The sequence below is a fragment of the Stegodyphus dumicola genome, chromosome 12, assembly GCF_044657685.1.
Source record: "Stegodyphus dumicola isolate Sdum_Otavi_A_Nest chromosome 12, ASM4465768v1".
Classification (NCBI taxonomy): domain Eukaryota; kingdom Metazoa; phylum Arthropoda; class Arachnida; order Araneae; family Eresidae; genus Stegodyphus; species Stegodyphus dumicola.
Genome location: NC_140779.1, coordinates 77,922,870 through 77,942,376, shown reverse-complemented (window position 1 = coordinate 77,942,376; position 19,507 = coordinate 77,922,870). Strand labels below are relative to the sequence as shown.

At 31.0% G+C, this 19,507-nt stretch overlaps 1 protein-coding gene and 1 non-coding gene across 2 annotated transcripts in view; one reads left to right on the top strand and one right to left on the bottom strand.

The window, feature by feature from the left end:
- The window catches only part of LOC118190384 (uncharacterized), a 252,920-nt gene that overhangs the window by 61,003 nt on the left and 172,410 nt on the right, over positions 1 to 19,507 (bottom strand). The gene's annotated exons all lie outside the window — the stretch shown is intronic.
- Positions 7,566 to 7,637, top strand: TRNAA-CGC (transfer RNA alanine (anticodon CGC)). Its single transcript has one exon. It is a non-coding gene; the product is annotated as a tRNA-Ala (tRNA).

Here is a 19,507-nt window from a genome sequence, read left to right as displayed (position 1 = left end):
CCTCAGAAATATAAATGTTGTTTTCAAAAATAATGAAAGAATTCCATTAAAAACTTTCATTTATAATACGTAAAGAACAATGAATGTTGTACAAAACAAAATTCATGCCTTTCTCATTAAAGAAAAAAAAAAAAAACTTTCTTATAAAAATTAAGAAATTAATTTACTTTTGCAACATTCTAGCTTTGAACGACATTATCAATTAAACTTCATTACTTTTTCTCACGTAAAAACATTTCGCATTTTAGCACTTTGTTTTACACAACATTTGGAGAATCCTTGCCCGTTTACCCTAGACTGAGCAATTGCAGTTGCGCACAGAGGAATTTTGTGGTCAGGAATATCTTCCTTTTTAAGCAATTTCTTACGGCATAAAGTCGATTGTGATCTCGCATATAGCTGTTTTAAAATTCCTTCAATAGTTTCAAGTGGGTTGAAATTGTCCTCCGTCACACTTGTTACAACTGTCAATGTATTGCGCAAATTCCCTTGTCCCTTCCCTTTATTTTTTTTTTTTTTTTGGCTTGAATTTTCAGACTGATTCCCTTTCCTTTTAATTTTTTTTTTTTTTTTTTTTTTGCTTGAATTTTTAGACTGATTTTAGAATTAAATTTGCCTTCGACAGCATTTTCAGTTTTGAAACAAATAGTGCATAAAATATCCATTTTATCATCTTTACTGGTATGATGACCACAGAAGAAATCAAATTTACGATGACACTTTGTGCATGCACGTTCATCATTAGCCCCCTTTAAAAACACGCAACAGGTAACAGAAAAGGAACATGATATTCGAAAGAAATCGGAGATACATTTCATACGTTGCCTGCGTAACACTTGGCATTCTATACAATGTCAAGGAAACGTGTGAAATAATAATCGTTTCATACATTGTTGGCCAGTTTTCGGCATTCTATAAAATACCTAGATATTCTATAGAAAGCCGGCTTGCATACATTGCCAGTAACATACGGCACATTCGAATTCCATAAATCGTTTTAATTTCAGATTATAAAAATTGAATCTTTGAGCTTTTTCACTTTTTGAATCATTCGTTCTAATTTAAAAAAGTTTCGATAACTTTGGAAAGAATAGTTTTATTCAAAACCAGTGAAAGAGTTCATTAAAATAAAATCAGATTTAAAAAAAGGTTTTATAAAATAAGCTTATCTGTACAATTAATTACTTGTGATAATTATATAATTCATTTTATTTCTAAAAGTAATCAAAAAAACCTTCATTCTCGATGTGTCTCTCAATTAAAATTATGGTTGAACTTTCGCAGATTATACCTTGCACGTTCTCTCTCTTGCTTTACTAAAGTTCATTTTAAAAAAGTATTAAAACGTTTTTATAGAACAAATTGTTATTTAAAACTCATAAAGTAATTAATGAAATAAAAAATAATTTGTCATATAGTTTCACGGGAACAAGATATTAAATAACTCTCTCTACAGTTTTACACAAGAAAAAGGAGATAAATTGATAAAGGTGATGGCTTATACTTCTTCTGATAATGTAATTAGATGCCATCGCTTTTATTATTTGTGACATAAAATCATCTATACTTTCAAAATCTCTGAGCGATTCTGTCTGTTCGTTTGTTCGTTCGTGACACTATGTCCTCTGGAACAGCGAGGAGTTGAATTTCGAGAGAGGTATCTCCGGATTACAAAAATTCGTGGGAAGACATTTCAATCATTCTCATCTTTGTATGGCTTTAATCAGCCGAGATATTAATTAAAAACTTTGAAAACGCTGATTTTTACTCTAATTTTTTCCGAGTGGCAACAATGTCGAGAGCTGGAGATAAAAATCTGCTTTATTTCGAAACGTGTTGCCACTGCTCGCTTTCAAATCGTACAGGTAATAGCATTGCCAAACAATAAACAAATTATTATATAATATATAAGGTCATATTCTGACGCTGAAGAAAGCACGCGACTGCATGTAACATCACTGTAGTCGAAACTTTTTCGTTAACGTCAGCATTTTAAGTAAATAGCTGATGCTGGCAAAGCTTCTGCTTCAGGTTAGGTTAATTGTCATGATATGTTATTACCACGTTAATTCTTTTATTGATATTGAGAAAAAGTGGTTATATTACATTAAATGTGAATTATGACGTCATACCTATTAACCTGAAGTGTCAAAAGATTTTGTTTCCTGGTTTGGCAACAAAAAGTATTTACAAACTGGTTGTTACTTGGAAAGAAAGAACTGATTTCATTCATACTTAAAGGTTTTTATGCATTTTATTTTCAGGTGTGCACAGAACATAAAAGTTTTGCTTTGCCAGCAGCCCGTCCATCTGGCGAGCTTGCCCACTAGTAGTAGATGAATTTTGTAAGGAGAAGTACTTAATTTCTTGTTCTTATGAAACTTTGCAAGCTAACTTTTTCTTCCTTTGTTTCATTAGTTGTTTTATGAGCTTTAAAATAATTTCATTTTATAAAGCCTTTTTTCAACCTTACCTTTTTATCTCAATGACATGTTGCAAATCAAAATACTCAGTTCAGCATTAAAACTCATTCTTTTATTTCTTACAATTTTGTTACGTCAAAAGGTTAAAAACATAGAACGATTTTCGAAAATTCACCAAAAAATTAGAAATTACGTTAAAAATTTCATACAAGCTTCATTTAAAAGATATTTCTTTCTCTCTATTCCGTGGTGCAAATAGTAATATTCTGAAAGTTTTACTTTCTTTCTTAAACGAAAATACGAAAAATCATTTCGATATTAAATTTAAAAAAAGAAAGAAAACTGTATCGAATTTTAATAAAATCTCTTCGCAACAGTTTGAAAATTGTTTTGTTATCCATAAAAAGTGCGTGTAGAAAATATGAGTTCCATAGCTTAAGAGAAGGTAGTTTAAACATTGCATGAAAATCTTTTGAACATAGCGACATACGTGAACTTAATAAGATTTTATGCAGTTCCTTTTGAAAAGAACACAAAGGGATGAAAATTATGAAAATTAAGAACACAATTATCATCATCTGTTAAATTTCATTTGTATCCTTTTAATAAACGTAGATGAATTTTTACGAAATCTATTTTTAATTTTGCTTTTCTTGTTAAACTTAAAATTGTTAAATTTCAAATTTTGCTTTAATTAAACGCTTTTAGCATTAATTAAGTTTTTGTTTTTCCTTAACTATTTATATATTAAGATTTATATATAAGATTGGCGGGATTTCCGAGTGGAAATATCCAGAAATTTTAATTCTTCAGATTCGAATTTTAAATATTTTCCTTATACCATTCTAGTCTTCTTATTCTATAATTACTTTTCTTATTGTATAATTCCATTCATATCATCCATAAAAAATAAATTTTCTAATTACAGTTAAGAAAACTCTAATAGGCAATTCTTGAATGGTTATTACTTTAAGAGATGCAGAAAAATTATTGAAACGTCATTTGTCTTACTGATGAAGAACCATAGTAAATTTCATGAGTCGAAAAATTCATTTTTGAAAGTAAACATAAATTATACAGCAATACTGAAAAACACTGCGATGTTAATACACAAACACTATACGTGAATTGTTTGTTCGCCCACGTCTAAAAAGACCGGATATTTGTTCAGACTCACATGTTTCCCATTGAGTAAACTGCATTTATTTTCTTGTCGTCTTCCTAGAACTGAAATCTACGCCTCTATATTCTAACTATAATACAGTAGAACTCCAGTTATCCGCAAAACTAGGTATCCGACTACCATTCTCCGGATAGCTAGTTCTTTTATGCACGCTTAAGGTTTTGTTTATTGATTATGATTTGACAAGTTTTTATTTATTATAGTTTTATTTAAATAATTTAAACTAGTAAGATATACATATTTTGGACATTATTTTATTATTTTACACCTTCAAATTATTTTTATTATTTCACACTTTAGAAAATTTTTACATGCAGATCATTACATAAATTCAAGAATATACATTTTTTAATTTTAAGGTCTATTAAAAAATATTTTATTTATTTCACTTTAGTACAATAGAAATGGAGTATATGCTCTGGTAAATAAAATTAATTTCATTGCTTAGTTTTGCCGAAGAAAAGCGTATTTTGCATTTTGTTTCACAGAAATAAAAACGTTCTTCAACTGCATATTTTTTTAAATGAAATTCAATAAACGAAAAATATTAATCTTCCTTGGAGCATTAATTAAGCATTTTTATCGGACACAATTCAGCCGCCCAAGATGATTACAGGTTACAGTCTGTCTAATAGTTCGAACCCCAAGGTGCGGGTTCTAATCCCAATTAAATCTTCGGTTCCCCCCCCCCCCATTTCTCACTAGTGTAATATTAGTTTATTCCCATTGGTACAGCTTGGCAAAGTTTCTGGTGATACGAAGGCTAAATAATTGATAGGTTTGACCATTGTTTACAGACCAACTGTATAGAAAATTGGGGGGGGGGACTGAAAGTTTTTAGATTTTAAATTACGTTCAAAGGGGCGTTTTCTTTAACTTTTTGTGTGTTACCTTTATTTATTAAATATCATGTTCTTTGCACTTAAACCATAAAATTCAGTTCAATAGCAATGTCGCAAAATAATTTTAAAATGAGCCTATCTTTAGAATTTCCGATACACAGTTTCGCGCGCTGGAGATAAAAAGATCCCATCCCCCATAGATTGTTGCCATTGCTCGTTTTCAAATCGTTGAGTTTGTTGCTCAAAAATTCGTTAAAGGTTTACAAAATATGAAATCGATTATAAAACAAATTTCAAATTTGGGCTTCCACATGCCCATATTCGCAGTAGGATTACGTCATTCAAAATTCGATGGCACTATGTACCGTTGTTTTATCACAATGCGAGAAAGATACATACATTTATGCAGATTTTTCAATATTTAATTTCTTCAAATATAATGAAGGACTCTAACATTGGGTGGCAACAGTTTGAAAAGTGAAACGAACATTTATAGTGATTCAACGCAAAATCGCAAAACGAAAACAATAGTCTTTCAGGGACAAAGCCCCTTTGGACTAAAAAAAAAATTCACGATTTCCCTAATTAAAATTATTCACCATCAAATAATTCAAGAAAACTGAATTCTACTTAAAAATTACTCAAATATGACAACTCAGTCTGATAAATTAACTTGCACTTATTGGGAGACGAAATAAAAAAGGGCGTAAATGACAAATTTTTTTTTATATGAAAAATCTTAACTTTTGATACTGCCTTCAAGACAAAATTTTTACTGTGGAGCGTATAAGGGTGCAAGTGCTTAATAACTTTAGCACAAAACTAATGGGCTAATCAACAGCACCCTCTGTTATTTATCTAATGAAAGTAACAAATATCTTTTTCTCAATTTTTTAAAAAGGGATATTATTTGATTCATTTAGTTGAGAAGTATAAAAATGGCTCCATGTCACTTCCGTGCGGCAAAAAAATGCTTTCGATAGAGGTTAAAATAGTTGAAGGTCAGGGTTGTATGGATACGCATGCAACTGTCAAAATAAAATGAATTAAAAAGAATAGTTCCTTAGAAACAGTTTATCAAGATATATTCTTATATCTTGCTGATTTTGATGCACCTTCTATCTTCTACTAAGTTTCTCTATATTAAGTAATATATGCTTATTACCTAGTTTATTATTTTAAACTAATAAAACTATATATTTTCAACCACATATTGTGTATTTTTGGTAAAAAAAAAAAAAAAAAAAAAAAAAAAAAACAGTTAGCGAACAGTTTAATATAAACAACCTGCCCTTTTCACCAAAAAATCGTTGATATATGAGGAAAAATCTAAAAAGCCTTTTTAGAGGAAAAAAAGGTTGTAAGATGGCTTGAGGATAGCAACTGGTAGTTAGTTCATGATGGGTTGAATTGCCCGCTGGTTAACAGACTATCTGCTTGAAGTTTCTTTCACACTTTTGTTATTGTGACTTTTCTCTCTTGTCTGACAGCAGCATCAGAACAAGCCCACGAAACTCATGTTGGTAAGGAATGCAAGATTGTGCCTGTCGTTAGAAACAACCTTGAGCACCCATACAAGTGACAATATGACTTTGCTTAATTTCGCCCCCAGTTTTGATGAAAAGCACTTTGGGGAGACGGGTCAGAGGGTTTCCTACACCTTTTCCCTACCACCAATCGCTCGAGAAGACTTTCGGCTCTCCGCATATTTAGAATGCCCCCACTATACAGACACTACACATTTACAATCATCCATGCCATCTCCGAGATTCGAACTCGAGCCCTTCGGTACAACAGTCAGAGTCAATAACCACTATACCAGTTGGGTGGCTCTCTCACCCTTAATATGGAAATAAGAAAGCTTTCTCCAGATAGTTCCACGAAGAGGTCTTTCTTAAGACAGCTGTTTCATGAATTGTCATAATAAATAAATCTATTATTTTATTTTCTTATAATATCTATAATAAAGCATTTTTGAAACACTGACATTAAACAAATTCTTGAATGTCCTGAATAAAATAATTAATGCATTCAAATAGTAAACGCATTTCTGAACCTAAAACGATAAAATTGCATCCATGCAGCATTTCAGAATAACGCTATGAAGATGGAGTGTTTTTGAATACTCGGAGATTGAAGTTTTTGAACTACAAGATTCCCTTTTCAGTCTTTGAAATGTAACTAACTAAATTCAATTGCTGCAAAACATAACTAGAAAAGAAATAATGTAATGGCATATTTAAATGATATATTTTCTAATTTATTATTTTTGTTTACGAAAAATATTTCATGAAATTAAAAACAGCCCAATCGTAAACTGTAATATTAGAACTGGATTGTTCGTTCTATAAAGCAAATAAATCAGATATTAAATAGTGATGTTTGAAAATAATCATTACGCTGTTTATAAGTAATAAATTTTAAAAAATTAGATTCTGTTATTTGCAAAAGATAGGGAAACCAAGTACGCAAGATTAAAATCATCTGAATTTTGATAATAGTCTAGAGAACTGTTAATGAATGAAAGGGGGAAATTTTCGAAGTAAAAAACATTTTTAAATGTAAAACTCCCAAATCAAGGAAAAATAGTGATTACCGAAAATGATCACGATTCTCTATCTAAAAAACAGCTGATAAAGAATTTTACAATATACCAGTTACTCTTCGAGTTTTCATTCTTAGTGCAATTTGATCAAATATTACATAATAAATCGTTTAAGGAATTTAACACCTAAATTAAGTTTGAGCTAAATTAATTCTTTCAAGAATTAATAAAACCAGAGATCGAAAAATATTCGACATCTAAGCTCAATATAATGAATTAAAAACTACATATGAGTAGGATTTTCCAGTTTAAAAGTAATAGGAGATTATAAAAAAAAAAAAAAAAAAAAAAAAAAAAAAAAAAAAAAAAGTCTTTTTTTTATAATCTCCTATTGAAAAGGAAAGAAAAGAAAGGGGAGAAAAGGTAGAAGAGGAAAGAAAACGGGAGAAAAGGTATTGAAGAGTTTACATTAAAAATCCCGCGAAGAACAGCTGTGCTCTGTGGAAAAGAGAATTTCAATCATTTACGAAGAAGCATTTACTAATAACATTTGTAAGACTTTCTCAGCAAGTGGGGATGTAGCTCAGTGGTAGAGCGTTCGCTTCGCATGTGAAAGGCCCGGGGTTCAAATCCCCGCATCTCCATACCGTTCTCTTTTTCCTTTTCCGTCTTAATGAACCTATCTATGTCGCTTTAAATCCGCTCATTACATTATTTCTTTGCGCTTTAAATAGCTTTTTTCTCTCTTGGCTTTATTGCAAACAATTCAAATTTTGTGATTTTGCTGAAAATAATTTTTCCAAAAGACGGTTAAAATATCTTACATGTATGTGCAAATTTAATTGCACAAGTAGACATTTATTACGTAAATCAGTCTACCAAATTTGAAAAGTACAGATTAGAAAAAAATATCACAAAAAATTCTGATACCCAAGACGTTTCTACATTGTCTGAGCGATCATTTTTCCAAACTATTTTTTTTTCATAATCTTTTGTGCATATATGCAAGAAAGATTACTGAAACCTTACTTGAAACCATGCGGGAAATACAGTAAAAAGGAGCACAAAAACCAAACCTAGTAAAAGGATTCAATTTTCAGTGAAATTTTGAAGTTTTACTAATTATTTGTCAATAAGATCGCTTGGAGTATAACCCTTCTCGGTAAATTTATGACTGTTCTGCATAAATTAACATATACCTAATTTAAAAATACATAGTTTAATTAAATTATATCTAGTTTAGTTTGAAACTGGCCTTAAAATGTCTACATAACCTATTATTTTTGAGAACTGAGTTGTTTTTCATACGAAATGGAATTTTCAAGTAGAGATTTCTCTGTTATTGAACTAAATTTTAATCACAGATCAATTAAAAAGTGATTATTGTAGTAAATCATATAAACAACTTAAAATACACTATTCATAGTAAGCATAAAAATGTATTTTAGTAGCTGTAAGCGAACATGTTATTATCAGATAAGGCAAAAATTTAAGCTGTCATATACGTCAAAAATGTGCACACGTTTCATCAGTTCATCCAACATAAATTAAAAGGCAATTTTTATTTAGATTTATAAAAATATTACGCCGAGGTTCAAATAGGCTGTGCTAAATGCTTTTATGTAAAAGATTATTTGTGCAAGAGACAACCAGTACATCGCATAAATTGGCATCTATAGCATCTGTTTGGCATCTATAGCATCTGTGAGCAATAACGCGGGCTCGGTTCCTACGGGCAGAAAAGGAAGCCTATGTTGTCCCGGACGGCTATTCAAGTGTACTAGAGCGACAGCCAAAAACTATAGTTGCCTTCCTCTTGGTGAACTCCGAGACCCAAGGTGAGGGCAAGCGGCTTGGTTCAACTCGTAGGACTTGAAAAAATTTCTTAAAAGTCTGCTTTGCGGGACTGAGACCCCGTACAGTAGCTAGTGATTTCGCTCTAGTTCACTTTTGATTCTTTTCTGTGGACACTGACCGGCCCCGCCGACTAATACGAAGATTGCTTATGAAGATTCCATTTAGTTACATAAAGTTGCAGGAAAAGTTTAAAAAAAATTGATTGATTGACCTCTAAGACGTGAGACATGAAGTTACGTTAATAAATTTTCCAAACTACACAACTCACTAGTTTAATCTCACTTAATTTACATTCTGGTAACTCTGATAGAAGAAATAAAAGTTACAGAAAAGAAAAAGAAAACTCAGGTATTAATTAAAATAAATCTTATAATTTAATTTTTTTTAATAGTTACGTATCATTATTTTAAAGTTAGCGATAATAGTGAAAAATAAATCTGGTACTTGAATTCAACAACGTACACTGCGAAAAAAAAAAGGAGGGAACAGTTCAATATATCTCTCGTTCTACTATGCCGATTAACGAAATTCAACTTGCGTTTTTCATATCTCGAAGGCGCGATTTAGGATATGTATTAGATTTATATATAGCATTGTTCTAATATAGCTAATTTGACACAAAATCGGACTTTTTCTGAAATGGCATGCAATGTTTTTTCCATATTTCGATTCTACGATCAAATTATGCCAAAACTGTCAAGTTTTGTAAAATTCGCAAGAGTAGTTTTTATAAAATAGTTCTAAAAATTTTAGCTTTTAATTGAAATTTAATTGAATTTCACATATATTTATTAGTATAAAAATTTATATTAATATTTATATATTATTTATATATTTATATTATTTTTACTATATAAAAATTTATATTAATATTACATATATTTATTAATATTATATTAAACCTACTTGATTCCTTCTCCCAGAATTCAAAATTTGAGTTCATTCCAAATAAAAGTTGCCCATTTTTTACGATTTATTTTTAAAATTTGTATTTTTAAACAATTTTTACATATGTTTCGAAACAGTTCTGTATTATAACCTATAAAAGTTTTAACATCGTTTTGAATTAGACGTATTTTCAAGCATACCAACAAAAGATTTAATTAATTAATTTAAAGTTTTTTAATCATAATTTCCTAAGATATATATGAATTTACCTTTTCACACTTTTGAAATTTGGCGTATTTAATGTAACAACGAAAATGCGGTTTACGCATTTTGTTAAAATTATTTGAAAAATGAACGGTGGACCTTTTTTCTTCTCGTGAATTATTCTTAACTCAAACTGCAAAAAAATACGCCAAAATAAATTTTTAAGTTTCTCCATAAATTTCCCCCAAAAAATTACGAAATTTAATATCTAGGCAAAGCTTGAGTCGTAGAATCAAAATATGGAAAAAATGATGTTATTTCAGAAAAAGTCCGATTTTGTCCCAAAATACCTATACTGAGGAACTGCGTCAAGAGAATACACGAGAGATAAACTATAATGATACTTACGAAAAAAAAAATATTTATTTTGAATGCTTTTTAACGCAAAAAAATGGAAAATTATTATCAATAGGTAAATGTATAATTCATTTTATTTTCGAAAATGTTTTCAAAAACTATCATACGCGAAGTTTGTCTCAATTAAAATTTGAATTGAACTTACATAGATTATGCCTCGCATGTCCCCTCTCTTGCTTTACTACAGTTAATTAAAAACACTTACAAAGCTTATTATGAAACAAACTTCTACCTAAAACTCGTAAAACAATTCATGAACTAAAAGAAGAAAAACAATTTGCTGTATACCTTCATGGGAATGAGAGATTAAGTAATTCTCTTTACAATTTTATACGACGAAAATTTTAAAAATTACAAAGGTAATAGCTAAGAATTCTGACAGTATAATTCTATTAATAGATTGCTCTATTTGTGTGCCACAGTTTTATTATTCGTGATATATAACAGATGAATTTTGCAAACAGAAGTATTTAATCTCTTGTTCTTATTAAACTATATAATACTCTTTTTTTCTTCTCTTAGTTCATTTATTATTTTATTAGTTTTAAATAAAAGTTTAAGAAACTTTACTTACCTTATTTGATTTTCATCTTTTTTTTTTTTTTGTCTGAATAACATACTGTCAATAAAATGATTTCTTCAGAAACATTTTCAACCACGAAAAATCACGTTTTTATTTTTTACAACAATTTTCCGTGAAACGCTCGAAATAAATAGGTCAAATACTTGAATTTTAGCTTATTCGTTAAAGGAAAATATGTGCAAAAATAGTTTAAATATTAAATTTTTAAAAGTCTAAATAGAATTTACAAAAATCATCGGTTCCCCACATTGTATTGTCATCAGCAATAGATGCGTGTGCAAAATTTGAGTTGGGTAGCTTACCATTAAAATTTTTTAAATCGATGGCAACATTTTGATAGTAACAATAAACAGCATGAGTGAGTGAAAAACAAAATAGAAAGAAAATAAACATCTAAAATGTGATTAGTTAAAAAAATTTTTCAAAGACATCTAAGTAACATTTTTCATCATAATTTTTTTAAAGGAGGCTGAGGAGTTTTTTTTCAGAGCGAAATTAATTATCTCAATAAATACGAAGAAGAATCGGAAACGCAGATGTAAATAACAAAATCTCAGAACTTAAAATTACATCACTCCTGTTTGTTTAAGGAGTAAGATCCTATAACTTGTTACATAACACTTAAGTACCTGTTGACAAATTCGAGTTGCAAATGGATTTATGTCTTATACTTTAAGGTAAGGAAACTTAATAAATCTTTTCAAATAGGATTTTCTCAGCTTTCACTCGACACTTGCATAGTCACATATAAATTACTTCAAATTCGTGAGAGTTTTTTCTCAACGCCGAGGTGGCTGATCCTCACGTCTGCTTTGGAAACGAACGGCATGACCGGAGGAAGTTAAGATCTGGGCTAACGAAGGCACGATTATCACATTTACTTTTCATACAGGTTCTGTTAAATGTTCTCTCCGTGCATAAATCATTTTTAATGTGACTGTCAAAATATTAGGACATTCAACAACTTGCTGAAGATAAGGAAGCTATATTTAAAAGAGTATACTTTATGTTTGCCCTTATCTTCTAACCACTTTATTGTGCTTTAATATTAAAACTTAACCTTTGCCCACACACATTAAAAATGCATTATCCACTGTGTTATCTGACTTAATGATAGGTGGATCCGGAAACAACTACTTGATCCCAGTTCAAGTTGATGGACTTTTTGAAGTCGCAAGGAATTTGAACATTTTTACCAGACATTACGAATGAAATTGAGTTCCCTAACGTGAATACTTGAGATACACATGAAATGCTAATGGATTACATCACGGAAATTACAATAATGCACATTTCATATTAATTGCATATTTGTTTCTCTTTTACTTCAGAGTACTAGAATAATAGTTACAGTTGTTTAAAAGTATGTGAAACTTAAAATACGTATTACACATAATTTTAACAATTACGTTTTTTAATTGAAGAAAGTCAGTAAGTTAATTGCATATTAAGCAATTAATGTTTTATTTTAGATGGACTTTCAGACGTTTTCATTTATTTACAAAAGATTTGCAGTAATAAAATCATAGTTAACTGGGTTTTTTTAATGAATTAACAAATAGTTTACAGCTCTTCCATTTCACCTATAAAACTGTAAATATTTTGTTATAGTGACCTATTCTCAAGACATTAATTTATCGAGGTTTAGTGGTAAGACGACAGAAGGAAACAGAAGGTAGCCATAAGACAAATTTATAAAAAGTAAAAGTAAACTTTATTATTCATAACCAACATAACAACACTTTAACATAAAGTAGACTATTGTGTCTCTCCAAATGCTCTGCAATATCTCAAATAGTACCAATAAATAAATAAATAAATAAATCTGAAAGGTTTGAGATTTTAAGGGTCACCCAAAGGGGTTTGATAAGGTTTCTTACGCTGTCACTGAGCTCGCAGTCTAGCAGCTGCTGGTACTCTCACTCCTACTAACTCATTTATTTTCGTATTTTTAGCTTTATTATTAAGCATCATTTTCTTTGCACTTGCGCCATATACAATTCAACAGCGAAGTTATAAAAATTTTAAAAGCATCATAGCAATATACGTTTAGAATTCCCGATACAGCATTAAGTGTTGGCACACATTTTTCTGTCTTCCTCCCCCCCCCCACAGTCTTTTCTCAGTTCATCATATCAATGTTCATTTCTTACAAAGAAGGCTTTTCACAAAACTTTGTCTTTTTATTATTAACGTTTGTGTGTTTACTCTATTTATTAAATAGCACGTTCTTGGTACTTACGCCACATAAACTTCGATTCCACAGCAAAATCACAAAATATTTAAAAGCAGCATATCTTTACAATTTCCGACAGGCATTCTCGCGCGCTGGAGATAATGCCGTACAGTGTTGCCATTACTCACTTTGAAATCGGTGTGTTTAATCAAAAATTCGTTAAATTTTACAAATTATGAAGTAGATAATAAAAAAAAATTAGGCCTTCCAAGTTTCCATATATTTGGGTGGAGCACTACGTTATTCAAAATTGGATGGCTCTAGGTACCATCATTTCTTTACAATATGAGAAACATGCATGCATTCATTCACATTCCTCACTATTTAATTTCTTTAAATATAATACAGGGCGATAATATTTGGCGGCAACAATTTGAAGTGAAACGGATATTTATATGAATCAAAACGCAAAATGCAGTTTCGAGACAAACAGCCCTTTTCTGGGCTAAAATTTGTAACTCAGTTCTACAAAACTAAAACTCCGCACGTTGTTTCTATAGCAACACCGCAAATTTTTGGTTTTAAACAAGGTTGTGATTGCTTTTAATGCAGGATTAATTTATTAAATTTTATATAAAAATTAAACTTAATTTGACAATAGATGAATAGTCTTAGAATTTGCTCAGAGTAGATGAAATTCATAGTTAAAGAAAGCCCCCCCCCAAAAAAAAAACAATTTTTTGACAGATATCTGTTTGCATCTACTACGGAGAAATAATTTGCAACACATTTCTTCGCGTACAAAATTTAGTATACAGTGATAGTGATATTAACTTGTGGACAGTAAAATTACATAGTAAATTAAATTTTATTCCTTTCGGTCAGGGATTGTTAACCTTTTTCTTGCAACGATCCCTTTCTTTTGTCACGATTTGATTTTATTCTCACAACAGACATTTAGTATACTTCGAAAAAAACATTTGAAAATTTTTAAATTGCTGTTTATTTGATTTAGTGAAAACGAAAAGATTTTATATATTTATGTGACAAAAAAAAGCCTTCCCAAATTCCGAAGGATTTTGAGCTGCTTGTTGCAAAACTCGCCACTAAGCGTTAGCCAGTAAAAGATTAAATACATAAGAAATACTAGATATTGGCTTCAAAACTGTTAACTCCATTCGAGGAAGATCCCTCAAGCAACTTTATGAAACTTCGAAGTGCAAATTGAGGAAAGTTAGCCACAACTATTATTACATATTCATGCGAGGTAGTTAAAAAGAAATTTCTGAAATGATTTTATGATTTATTAACGAAAATAAAAAACCTTACTCGAACAGCAAGATCAAGAATGTGCACATTTAAAAAATAAAACTTGGTTCAAGGATTTACTGTTTCATACACATTTTACATCGAAATGAAGTGATTTAAATTTAAATTGCAAGGGAAAAAAACAAGGCAATAATTGAAATGATCAATAGCATTAAAGCATACAAAACAAAATTGATTACTCTAACAGAAGATCTTCAACAAAACAATTTGAACCATTTTGCAAATTTGGCGGATCATATAAAAAAAACTAAATTCGTAAAAAATTAAAAAGATAATTGAAGACTTTGATGTCAAATGTCATGATTATGAAAGTGTCATTGCTCAGCATCTGTATTTTCCTCCTTTCAAAAAAGGTTTAAATGTGAAAGATATCTCCGAAAAAATTTCTGATACATTTAATATTGAAAAATGTTTCAGAAAACGAAATTTAACTCTACAAACTGATCTAACCTTACAAGCTAGAAAACATGTAAAGGTCTTTTGGAAATAACGTCAGTTAGAAAAAATATCTCAGTACTACCAACTGTTGCGAATATATCTAGTCTTGTTTCGGATATACATGCGTATGCGATAAAGAAGTATATCACATTCTTAAAATGTTTTCGTGTTTAAAGTTCACAACTAAGCATAGTTCCGTACTAACGGATTCGTGCACTGAAGGTACATTATCTTTATCTGGATACACATTTTATTATAAATGATTTGTGAAAACATACTTGTCATTAATGATAAAAGATAATATAAGAATTGTTTACACTTTTTATGTAGCTATATGTAAATCAATGAATGTTATGAATAAAGTATCAAGTTGATTTAGTATCCCTTCTTTCTTTTGTTACGTATTAGTGCATAATGCACAAGTTTGAATGTGTTAAATGACAAGATTTTAGCATGTAGATAGCAACACATTTTTTCAAAAAGAGCTGACAATATATATACAAACCTTGATTATCTCTAGCAAACATCGGACAATCTGAATAATTTTGTAATAAGGGGATTATACTGAATCTGGAGAATGTTCCCGCTCACTTTGATATTCTTCAAACCACATTCTCGTTTGTTTTGCGAGCCCACCAGCGGCCGAGCGGTAAAGTCGCTGAACACTGGTAGTTCGGTCCGAGGTTCGAATTCCGCAAACGGGCTGGATGCGTGGGCGTTTTCGTGGTTTTTCCCATGTGTAACGTGTATACGAGCCAGTTTCTCTTAGAAAGTCCTCCACGAAGGCACCCCTCCCCTTAGGCAGATAGGCCTCGAGGTTTTGACATAATCACACACACATCTGTTTTGCGGGGTGAACTTTTGCGTATTCATCCTGATACGTGGCTCCTTCAGCATATAAAGTTTAAAAATGGGGTGGTCTTGTTCCATCAGTAGTACTTAAGAATCTGATGATGCGAGAGAGAAGACAATCGTTGTTCCTACAGATTTGCCATGATTTCACAACTCACATTTTACCTTGTGCACTAAGTTTTTCTTCTTTTACTATTGAAATTTATGTTTAGCATGAATGCTTCCTCTCACTGGCTTTGCTATAGCTGTTAACCGTTAATATTATTAATCTTGTGGAGCTTCTAAATGCAGTTCTCATAAAAATGGATGAATTCAGAAGGATGTTAAATTTTGCCTTAATCTCAAATGTCTTTGCTTTATCTGAATGTCTTTGCTTTATTTTTCTGGCTATCATTCATTTCTTTTAACATCGTAACATCCGTTTTAGATAATTTGCCTTTGCTTGAGGAAATATATCGATTAGATGAAGATATTCACATTTTGAGGTATACATATATAAGCATGGATACTATTGCCCTCAATGCAATAAAATTATTTACTACCTTGGTACCAGATAAATCAGCCAGACGAGTACAAGTCATCTGTTAATATAAATTCTCATATAGCAACTTTTGCAATGCTTCAGGTTTGTTCCTTCAATGCACTGAAGATTCAAATATTCACCTTATTACTATTAATAATACTCGAAATTATTTATGATTTCTGAAATGAAATGAATAAAATGGCTTGAAATTGGAAGTATTACATTCGCTAAGTGTTTCTCTTTTATGCCCAGCCTCTTTATTTATGCTTGAAAACGAACTCGTGTAAAATATCCTGACCATGAAAATTAAACTATATTCTAAAATCAGGGACTCCATTGGAGATTTTTGCTTTCTCTAGGTTCAAGTTAACCAGCGTAACTAAGGAAAACGTCTACAGTAAGTCTATTCCGATTTTTCGGATTCGTAATGAAAGATACGGGCTATATACTCTCAGTGCTTTTGTTACCAGATAAAACTTAAAACAGGGTAATGAAAGGTTGCACATAATCTTACTAGTGACTTAACTGCAGTGACAATATAGTGCGGAGCAAATTATAAAGGATGCTTCAGATATCATGGAGAAAAGAAGAATAAGTCAGAGAAAGAATATAGTAAGTCTATTAATATTATAATCGAAGAAGATTTTTATATACTGAAGAATAACACATCTAAAATGACCCCGGTAACGAAAGGAAGGTAAAATCCTCAACAGAGCCTTTAAAGGTGGAAATGTAATGTTAAAAAAGCACTAAGCAGAATAAAAACATCAAAGAAGTACTGATCGGGCTACGAATTTTACAATTCTCCCAAGAAAAAGAAAAATAAGTTTCACATTCATTGAAAAACTTTATCAGAAACACAAATAAAGATTTTGTTCAATTTAATAGTATTTTTTCCTCCTTTCCACATCCTTCGTAATAGAATTGATACTCGACGCGCATTCGAGAGGTCTAGGGTTCCAGTCTCGGCGACGACACTGCACATTTTTCACGTTTGTTGCTTGAAAAAAACCTAATGATTATGGTAAAATTACTAATTAAGGTTAATTAATTAAAAATGACTAATTAAGGGAAAAGAACTGAAATTGAAACCAAGATTCTTGAATTCTTTTCAGCTAAAGAAGACGGCTACTGCAGTAAGCTTTGCAAAATACCAGAGGAAACTCTTACACGAATTTTGCCCTTTCTAACGATAGCACTTTTAAGCGCTTTTGAATGAAACACACTTCTTGGGCCAAGTGATATTTTACAAAACACAACGAAAATACATGACCAGTTTCATGATACTAGGCAACCCATAACCGTTGCTACTTAACAACGCCTAAACTTTCCATAGTTTCTTCAGAAGCCTAGCAGATAAAACGGCAAATCATGGACGCTTCATCCTAAATTATATTTTTTACCGTTGAAATGGTTCGCTGTATGAGGTTTCTGTAACTTTCTTAACTTGTAACGAGAATATCCGATTTCCCCCCCCCCAGAAAGTAATTCCTAGTATCACTCTGCACAGGCTGACAGCAATAGTATGCTTGCTATATTATAGTAAAATAACCCAATCCGTGTTTTCCTTCTCAACTAACAAAATCGAAGTTACTGCAGGATAACGTTTTAGCACCGATCTTGACATTATGCTCATCACCGTTATGACAAGATCACAGATAAGAATGCCAATGTGAAATATTCTGCCTCGCATTTATGTGAAAGGTTTATAATGTATCTCTAATGTTCAATAAAGATTTTTTATGATCGTGCGCTCAGAGAAAATACTGACTTATCCCCAAGGTCCTGGCTTCATGCACTTAATTAATTAATTTATTACTTTATTAATGCACTTGTTATATATGTAAGCTAAGGCAAAAATAAACTTTTGTACAGCGATTTTGAAATTTTACTGAGATTATCTTCATGACGAGTTTAGTCACAATTATTTGACTAATAACCGTCTCTTACCTATTATTGCAACCATTGCAACTAACTACATTAAATTTGTGAGGATTTATTTATTTTAACTAATAACTAATTTTTAGCTAAAGTTACTTTAACTCTCCTTTTCATCCACGCTTTCCATGCCAGAATGTAAATTAGATAGTGCGATTTTATTCAGATTAAGGTAGAAAAAAGTGGTATTTAAGCGAAGGTTTCGTAAGCATTTTTTAGCGTTTTCTGCTTGTTTGAGGCCACGTTATTACCGTGATTCATTAGCAATCTGATTCTTTGGCGTCGAATGCTTCTAGCCACTAAGTTTCTCTCGCCGGCTTCTACGAGCCAGAGCCTTCCTGTCCGTTTGCTTTACTCTGTGAGCCGTTAGGCTAGTCTAAATTATATTTTAAGTTCAACATTACTTGTTTTAAGTTAAGCCAGATGTGTTGGCTAATGTAAACCCAAGTGGGGTCCACTGTGAATTCTTTGTGACTGAATAAAAGAGCTATTTACACCCTTCTTCTGACATTGTCTGCCTACTGTTAAAGACCTGAGAAAACTTCCTCTACAGTCTTTCTAGAGCTCGTGAATTTGTGTTACCAAAGCATACGAGACTCTATAAATTCACGGAAATCAGTAAATTAAAGGCGATTCCCTGTTTTTGGAAAAATTCAGTATTGATTTTGATAACCTCCAGGATAGAACTAAAAATTTTTGTTATATGGTCACAAAAATAAGTTGATGGTATTTTTTTAAAAAGTTTACATTTTGACTATCATTAGGCATAAAATCAAATTACGAAATTTCCATTAAAAGACAAATTATGTTTATATTAAAGTCATGTTGATGCAGCGACAATGGGAATAAAAATAACTTTCAACTGAAACATTCAGTTGAACAATGTACATGCTCAATTCATCTGTGAGATTTCCCTTTATAGATACGAGTTGTTATATAAGACCATTGAATAATGAAATACACTTGGCGCAAACACAGAAAAAAATATTTATTTTGCTTACTGAAAATCTGTAAAAACAATTTCACCAAATTTTTAAACCAGGAAAGAGCATAAAACCCAACCCATATAAGCATAAAATCAATATAAGACCTAATTTCGATTTTCTGAGGAGAGAATGCGGATGAGAATTCTATTATCAACACTTTGCAAGAAATTTTCGCCGTCATCAGAAGTAGGATTTCTTAATCGCAAAGAGATACGATAAAGTTTTGAAAAGAGTACCTAAAGCGATACCTCTGAAAACATTCTACAGTGAAATAATATTAAAGCATGCCTTCCTGACATCGAACGAACTTTATTAGTCGTATT